Source organism: Micromesistius poutassou (assembly GCF_964030765.1).
Source record: "Micromesistius poutassou genome assembly, chromosome: 9".
NCBI lineage: Eukaryota > Metazoa > Chordata > Actinopteri > Gadiformes > Gadidae > Micromesistius > Micromesistius poutassou.
The window spans coordinates 5,941,488-5,951,262 of record NC_140279.1 but is presented as its reverse complement, the minus strand read 5'-3'; positions in this window follow the sequence as shown (position 1 = coordinate 5,951,262).

Below are 9,775 nucleotides of genomic sequence, written 5' to 3'. Positions count from 1 at the left end.
TGGGAAATATCTTCTACGTAGACGATAGACTGATGCTCAGAATGGAAGAAGAAGTGATGACTGGCTAGCTTGAACACTGATGGCAACATGAATACAACATGAGTATGCTGGCAGCGTCCCATCCAAGGTATCTGGTTGATGACTGACCAGTCTCTCAAGACAGATGAGTGTCTCGCAAACATCCTTTATTATCTGTACTTTAGGTAGACACATTTTGAGTCACCGGGTCGAGAAATCCAGAAATGGACCCAATGTATTATTGTCAACGCATCACAACATGGTGTTCACAAAACTATATCCTCCCTTGAAGAGATAATGATGGCAGGCATATGTATTGTAGAGCTTAGAACTGTGTCATGATTGGTCAAAATACCATGGATCTATTTTGCTGTTGAAGTACAAAACTGTAGGCTGGAGCATTAAATCTTTCGCCATATTTTGCAATCCAATCGTCTAACTTTGAGAGAGTCCATGGAGGCCTCAAACAGAGCCCTCTAGGTAGAACTCTCCTCTGAACAACTTGACGAGGATAACGGTGGAAGACATTGAGTGTATTTGGCATGTATTTAAGTAAAGGGAGATGAGTTTTTTCTCCACTGCATATTGCAGCAGTGGCCCCTGGCATGGGGAACACCACTTTTAAATCACACAGACCCATGCTCAGTAACTTATCAGAAACATAAAGATAAGATAGTAACCTGCAGGCTCTCTGACATTCAATGTTCTAACCATTCATTTATAACCCATATTAAACTAGAAACAGCGATCAATTGTTACCCTTGGCTGCATTAAAGCACATATTTTAGGGAAGCTTGGGCATTTCAGCGTTCGTCAGCAGGAATCTGTGTAAGGAATCACTATTTCTCCTTCAAATAGGACCAGAGATGTAGATTTGTAGTGACCAAAGAGGTATGTTTTGTTTCAGTCATAATACCACAGTACAAACAAAACAAGCATAGATAGCTGGGCCTACCTAGAACCACAGTTAGAAAACAGTGCTTATGTTTTTATCTTTTAAGTAATCACACAATCACCAATAGAGGAAAAAAATGTATTGAATTTTTTCATCATCCTACACAAAATAACTAGTACGAGACTTTCCCAATGGAAAATATTGTGAAGCCATTGAGCTTCAAGATAAAAAAATAAAGACAGAAATGTGCTGCAGGGTGTGAATTAAATGTGTTTTAAAAATGTGGGTTTGTCTCAGTTTACATTGGGACCACGAGTCTGTTGTCTTGATCCCAGCACATGAAGAAAGAGCCCCACTAAGTGCTTGTATAAATATATACACTTTATTGCAACTCTCTGGCTTTCAGATCTGTGGAAGTCATCTTCCGTCAAACTAAGGTTCCGTCTTCTTCGATAAAATACATTTTTTGTATGGTCTTGAGGATGTTTCAAGGCAAAGCGCAGTGAACTGACACATCAAAGGGCCATAGGAGTTGGATAGCTGTGTGTGTGTGTGTGTGTGTGTGTGTGTGTGTGTGTGTGTGTGTGTGTGTGTGTGTGTGTGTGTGTGTGTGTGTGTGTGTGTGTGTGTGTGTGTGTGTGTGTGTGTGTGTGTGTGTGTCTTTCAGGGAATGAAAGGACTAGATGAACATGAACCCTGGGCTCCACCTTCTAGGCATCATCCTCTGACAGCGAAGGAGCTGCAGAAGAAAGCAGCAGGGGTGGATGAGGGGTAACTACAATGACAATTGAGATGGAGACAAAGAGATTCAAATGTACAGCAATGTTCATGTGGAACTTGTGTTTCATTACTTTAATATGCAGTTATTCCATGCTTGCATGTGAATGCCGTCTTTAAAGGACTGCATCGGTGCAAAGAACTGGTGATAGATGCCTGAACTGAATTTTCTACCAATACAAGCAATGAAGCAACCATCCCCCTAATTTGTGCAAAGCATAATGCATTATTTTTATTATGACACATTATTAATGAATGAATGCTTAATGTTTAAAGATGTCTTCCCACAGTCTCCATGATAGACAATTTACATGTATTGGCTCTGAAATCAAAAGCTGTGTGTGTGTGTGTGTGTGTGTGTGTGTGTGTGTGTGTGTGTGTGTGTGTGTGTGTGTGTGTGTGTGTGTGTGTGTGTGTGTGTGTGTGTGTGTGTGTGTGTGTGTGTGTGTACAATATTGTTCAACCCTCTCTGTGATCTCGGGAGCGTGTGTGCTAATCTATAATCTAGTCTCTTTTTGGTACTATGCATTTGTCATTACTTGCCGTACCCTGGGACTTAAGAGTGATAAGAGCTTACTGCTTCTGGGTCGAAAGAGGCCTACAGTATCTCCACTGCACTTCCATATCATTGTGGCCCATTGATACAGCCCTTGCTGCAGATAGGGGTCCAATCTCTGGCTCAAATCTCTTTCACTCTGGCTATGTCGACCAATCCGCCAAACGCATTAAAAAAACACTGATGTCAAAATTTATCGTGATTCGTTTGAGAATGAGAACGAGGGAGGAGCTGAGTCTGACCAACTCGGCTGAGAACGTGCATTCGCGATTTGTTTGAACGAGAACGAAAGAACAAATGCGCAAACACACAAATGCTTTATTTGTCACTGCAGTAAATCACTAGCTTAACAATACACTGCCTAGATTGGATGCTGTATTGGGTCATTAAAATGCATCTAGCACTTAATGACCACCAACATGAGGATACAGGAGAGATAAAGTGCTCTGCAGCGATCCAATAGACCCAAGCCCGAATCCCCTTGTTGTGTGAGGGTGATTCTAGAGATGTAAGGGAAAGGGGGGGGGGGGTAGATGTATTGAGTGGATATGGACATAAGGCTCTTACACCTTGTTGTAGTGACGTTTAAGATAGTGGACAGACACACAAGACCCCACGGTAGTCAATAGTGGCACGGTATAGCGTTCACACCTCATGCATACAGTCCAGCAACACTGAGTTCCCTGTACACATGGATTTCGATAAACACGTGTGGGGGCTCTAGACCCGGCCTTCTGTGGCTTGCCGCCACAGAAGGCTGCAAGCCTTACGCTGCGATGCATTGGAAATTAATGATGTTCTTGTGAGCTGCTACCCAACTACGCATCCAGTTTGTGCGAGGCGTCACGCCGCTTGAGTCCCCAACCGGATACACATTATTAACCTTACCTTCCTCAAGGAAAGGGAAAAAACACAAAACTGTTTCACCTCATCTAGCACCTCTAGATTATAACGTGCAGGGTCACGCCGGCCCCTATTCCACACGCTACCTCCCACGTGTCCGTGGTAACAGCGGTCGTGGCCATAAAAAGCCTCGGCCGTATTCATCATAGTTATGATTGCGTGACAGGGTCGTCTCCCCTGCCTGAGACGCGGGGCTTGTAAAGACTTCCCGGCTGCCAGCGGGCCTCCCGTTATGGAGCCTTTAATTGGCTGATTGGCAGCAAAGAGAATGCCCCGCTGTCCTCTGAATGGAAGGCCAATAAGGGATGAGAGTCAATGCAGTCCCCAGGGGATAGGCAACAACCTATTAACGGCTCCTTCTCCTGCACGGTGCCCCATTGTCATTGTTATAGGAAGTCGGACATTTGGCGCCGTCGTTTAGTTTTTTTTCTCCTACACCTTCTTGATGCAATCCTTTTTTTTTACTACATACCAGTAAAATACACCTTCTAAATGGACTGTTGTTCTGTGAAAGTGGTCTTTGTGGCCCACTTTGTGCTGTAATGGAATGTTTCTGTTTTTTATCATTTAATCTTTTTTTTTTGTTTTTTTGCACGTCGATAGACAATAGCTTCATATTTGGCTCCATCAAACAAGGTCCTATTGTGGTTACTCTAAACTTTTTCCTACTATAGCGAATCCATTAATCATTGTATCCACATTGTAGGCTGCTCTCTTTTTGTTGCTTAACAGAGTCCCCCCTGACTCCAGTGGCTGATGGTGAAGTCAGAATGAGAAGCTGATGGGAAGGTGGGTACCACATTTTCTCTCTCTCTCTCTCTCTCTCTCTCTCTCTCTCTCTCTCTCTCTCTCTCTCTCTCTCTCTCTCTCGATTATCTTCTAACCTGCTCTTGTTTAATAAAAGGACTGATTAAAGAATGTAGTGGCGGCCGTGCAGGATGCACACCCAAAGAGCCAAAGAGAGAGAGCCAAAGAAAGAAACGCTCCTGTGACTATCCTACTTTAAACCCCTTCTTCGCAATGGCTGATATCGGGAAATAGGGTCCCCCGTCTTCCTTTTGTCTGCTTTCAAAGGCAGCCTCTTTCAACCGCCTTTTGTTTTACGGCAGAGCGACGAGTCCAAGGCGAAACTGCAGCGCTCAATCAATTTTTTTTTTTTTTCTTTCTTTAACTCAATTGCAGGAGCCTAAATGTTTTACGAAAGTATTTTAATCAGAGCAGATTGAGAATACGCCCGGAATACTGGAAAGCCTCCTCTGTGTTCAGCCAGTCGTCTGTGTCCGTTTACGCTGATCCGTCAGATTTCTTTAAACACACCAATCAATTTTTGGGAGCTAACAACCTCCCCCCCCCCCCCCCCCCCCCCCCAACACTCATCCCCCAAAGATCGATTCTCTCAGACTGTGAATGATGATGAGAACAAAGAAGAGAAGACGCACAGGAGCTACCTTACCACCTTTTTAATATCCCTTCCTCTCCGTGCAGCGCATGGTTCTCTTGCGTGCGTCACTAAGTTAACCTGTATTTAGCGCTAATGGTCTGCTGCATCTGTAGCTGGATTACGTCAGCAGCACATCCTGTTTAGCCTGCCAGTATCGGTGACCGGTTGAGTACGTCAGAGACAAGTGATGACAACCAGTGAATGCAAACCACATGCTTGTGACAAGCACTCACAAACTGGAAGTGCCCGGTGGGACTGCCCCATGAGTTGCATGAGTTCAGCTTGAAATAAATACAGATCTTACAGATGCTGTAGGTATGATTTGGAAGTTTTAAAGAGCTAGAGAGAGATGAAAAGAACAGAAGAGGGCAAGATTGACAATAAACCGACAAGATGGATTCCCCAAAACAATCAGAGAGGAGATGCCCCGATTGGCCAGGAATGAACGGGAGCGATCTAAAATCCAAATAGTTTAATACAGAGGCAGGCACGCAGTCAACCATATGACATATTTTCAAAGAACGTTTCACTATTGGCTGACAGATGGCTACAGGATTCTCCACAAATCTCATCTACATCACCTGCACTAGGGTTTTGCTTGGTATACCTTTTGGGGCAGAGAAGAGAAGAGACATCTAATATAACCACACGGCCATATTGTTGCTTGCAGCAAGGGTTGTAAGTAAACCAACATACAATAAATCAATGCACAAAAGTATTGACGAGCAAAGAGATTGATTACCATGTGGGCAGCTAATCAATTAGTTGCTCTTTAATGGATTGAGGCCTTTATATGAAAGTGTTAAATTATGTTATATAAAAACTAATGTGTGTGGAACTGTACTCTCTGTTGGATGTTATCATTGGAGAAATTTATCAAAATAGAAATGGCAAATGATGTATTTATTCCGTTGGCAACAACTGTCTGTTGATCACATAGATATGAGGGAACAGGTTGGTCAGCATAATAAACTACTGCAATGTTTATTTTGGAAATAGCAAATGATTGCAGAACCATTGATTTAGTTCATGCCAATTTCCTGTGTTGTTAGTACAGCTTAGCAAAATGACCAAACGTTTACGAAATGATAAAAGCCCACGTTGCACACATGTACATTCTACAATCAATTGTATTGATCTGTTATGCTGTCATTGCATTAACATTTCACACCATTATCCATACAAGTAAAGGTGTCCCTTGGTATTCATTAAAGTTCACCTCAATCCCCGGCATAATTAACTGTTAGAAAGCTGGTAAAGACTTCTGCTCATCCCTACTAACGTACTACTCAGCAGGATCCCCATTAGCAGACACTTTTCACACTCCGATCAAGAAACCAAGAGCAACGTGTTTAAATCTCCTGCCGTTCCTCAACTTGAGCAGCTGCACATATCTTTCCCTTTTTGTACCAATTTCTCCCCCAGCAACACCTTGCAGGATCTGCTTTCAAACGCACACTAACACGTGTGTCCAGGGGGACGGGAGATTTTGAAAAATAATCTGTCTATCGATCGCTGCCCAAGAAAAGTACTACTACTACTTGCATGTAGGTTACATAAAATAAAATAAAGCTCAGGATTGTAGAGATTCATCGTCCTGACCTTCTCTAGTTTCATTCTTTATAACAAAACATGAGGGATACGGGCATCTGCCTAAACCTATTACCCACGGTTGGTATTCGCCCCGTCGACCTTTGTAACAAAAGAGCTTCTGCTAGCTTATCCAGAGACCAGGCTACAGGCCAGGATCCAGAGACCAGGCTACAGGCCAGGATCCAGAGACCAGGCTACAGGCCAGGATCCAGGGACCAGGCTACAGGCAAGGATACAGAGACCAGGCTACAGGGCAGGATACAGAGACCAGGCTACAGGCCAGGATCCAGGGACCAGGCTACAGGCCAGGATCCAGGGACCAGGCTACAGGCCAGGATCCAGGGACCAGGCTACAGGCCAGGATCCAGGGACCAGGCTACAGGGCAGGATACAGAGACCAGGCTACAGGCCAGGATCCAGAATGAGTCAGTCTGTGTGTAGGGGCGTTTCTTTAGTGAAATGTGTGTGTGTGTGTGTGTGTGTGTGTGTGTGTGTGTGTGTGTGTGTGTGTGTGTGTGTGTGTGTGTGTGTGTGTGTGTGTGTGTGTGTGTGTGCGTACAAGGGTGAAGCAAGACAAGGAAGTAGCCAGTGTTTAATGTAAGCAGGGTAACATTATTCTGAAATTATTATTCTGTATGGATTTGGATTATTAAGATGTCCACACAATATAACATCAACATAGCCAAAATGCATTAAGGCTATTTATAACACAAAAATAACATTTTGGACTTGCCATTACAAAAAACGATGCCAGAAATTCTCTTCATACTTAATTTGGCAATGGGTTGCTCAGGTGCAGAATGACAAATTAACGTAAATGCAGTCTGTGTAAGTCAGGAGTTGCATTGTGGGAGGCTTGTAAGGTTTGTGTTAACAAATAGGCCTTCACCCAAATGACTGCAAGTATTAACATTTTCCCCAAGGACTTCCTGCTTGCAATCGTTCAAAAGAAAAGGACAGGTCTGCAAATCAGAGTGCCATTAATACCTGTTAAGAATGTCCTCTGCTCCCTCTCACACATAACCTTTTAAATTGTGCATGTGTATGCAAGACAGGGTGGAGGAGAGACGCCATCTGTGGGTCCAGATGAGAGAATGTGGTTCCAAGGTAAACAACTCAACCATCCAGGTGGACTCCGGTCACTCGAGAGCCACTCCCAGCCCATCAGACGCACTGTTCTGCACACGTGTGTTTGAGTAGATACCCTTGTGTGTGTGTGTGTGTGTGTGTGTGTGTGTGTGTATGTGTGTATGTGTGTGTGTGTGTGTGTGTGTGTGTGTGTGTGTGTGTGTGTGTGTGTGTGTGTGTGTGTGTGTGTGTGTGTCAGGACTATGCTGGTATCTTGTTGTCCTGGCAACCTATTCCTTCCCTTTGCCATTATCCTTGGCTCTATTATTCATTACATGGTGTTTGCATGCGGTTTGATTGCTGTGTATGCGTATGCAAGTGTGTGTATGTGTGTATACTTTATCTATAAAAAATATACTTTATGTGTGTATGTATATAGAATTATAACAGTGTATGATGCAATACACTGGAGTGTTTTAAATACCAAATGCCACACTGAATGCTCATAAACCAATCAAGGGACCAAAGGCCATTAGGCTGTTATAGCTGCAAAGTCACTGACACTTTGAGGTGTGAGTAAGTGGTTGCGATCTATATGTATATGTATAGCAGTCTGTGCAGTCTGGTGTTTTGAAAAGGCTCCATCAGTGCAGGATTCTGGCGCATTAGTGGTAGGCAGACTGCAGTTGGTAGCAATTGTCTAAAAATAGTGCAAATCACTTCTGTAAAGACTGAACCTATAATTTAAAGTCTTTATGTGGATGTAAATACAAGCGGACACGCCTCTGATCACATTAAAATGTGTTTTTTTTGTTTTTTTTACTGCAGTAATTACAAAGTTATTGCAGTTTCAAATACAGGGGCACTTTTTACGACGGCCCCTACATATTCTACTTATTCTACAAGTTTAACTCATTTTGAAGTTTGTAAATCATCAATATGGTTTGCGATATTAAGTAGCAAAAGTGTCCAATGCCCCATAAGTAAAACAACAAAATCCAAGAGAAAATGCCATGGCAAACAGCTCAATACAGTTATACAAGGCTGAAAAAGGGCCTTCAATAACTACAAAACGGTTGATGAGAAGCAACCAGGACACACATCGATTGGCCGGCGACATTGGCATCATTGGCTGTGGCATGCGGATGCAGTTGCCTCAAAACATCCCCAGTACCAATGACTTGTCCACACTCTTTGGACAGCGCGTGTTGAGAATAATGATGTCAATTATTTTAGTCTATGCTACTTCTGATGATGATGTTTTAAGCTAACAGCTATGAATGGTTTCTTCTCCACATAATAGAAAACACCATATAAGGTTTTATGGGTTTGTAGATAGGTTAAAGAACTACAAACATGGCCACTGTCATTTCCGCTAGAGCCAAAACAGACCAAAGGTTTACCTGGATAAATTAGAACCTGTAAGCGTGGCCAAGTTACCATTCCGCCCACTTCCAATATAAACTGAATTCGGTCCTGTGTTCGAGAGACGCCTCATGAACCACCTCGCAAGCTTGTTTGCCTTGTGTCTCTGTTAGAATAAACCACTTGTTGAACATGTACCACTCTCCAAGTCATAGCCCGAGACCATACCACAAAGGATCAAATTAGTTTTTCATCGATAAGAAATACAATTGTGAATATAAACCAAACAAACAAAAATAACCTGTAGTACAGACATAAGGATAAGGTGTGATAAGGTGAGGTGTGCATGGGTTTTCACGTATTGATTTAGTTTTTCTTATGAATTTATGGTGCGTGGTGCTTCCTTGTGCAACAAAGGCAAATGGCCTTTGTACACACAGCGCACACGCTACGTGTTGCCGGTGGACTGTCAAAAATCAATGGTGGGAGTTGATGGGAAACTATGCTGCACAATCCCAGAGGAAATGAAGGTGGAGGAGGTGTAGCAGATGTAGGAGGTTGAGGGGTAGGAGGAGGGGAAAGTGGAGGAGGAGGTCAAAGAGGCAGAGGAGGAGGAGGAGGAGGAGGAGGGGAAAGTGGAGAATAAGGTCAAGGAGACAGAGGAGGACAAGGAGGAGGAGAAGGTAGAGATGGAGGTCAGGGAGGTGGAGGAGGAGGAGAAGGAGGTGGGTGAAGACACTGCTCTCTTTGCACTGAATCAATTATAAATACTGGTTTATTCAGGAGGCAGAGAGGTGGAGGTGGGGTGGAGAACTAAAACCAGGATCAGAAGAGTGTGGGCAAAGCCTCCTTTGTTCTCTGGCTAGGGGAGAACACCTTTTATTTTTAGTCTACAGCATGATCACATACTCTGGAGGGAGTCTTTAAGTCAGGGGGCTGCACGAATCTGTCTTAGCTCTCGTTTGAGTTTGACCTGTGCAATGGCCCATTATCACCTCTTAGATTAGTAGGGTTTATAGGAGGGCTAAACGGTCATAGAGTCTGGGTCATTCTAACTCTTACTGTATGAAGTGTACTGGGGGACAATGGATTTACACACTCTATACGCCTGCGATGCAGTGACAGAACTTTCGATAGATACTTGAATAATCAAGTGTCT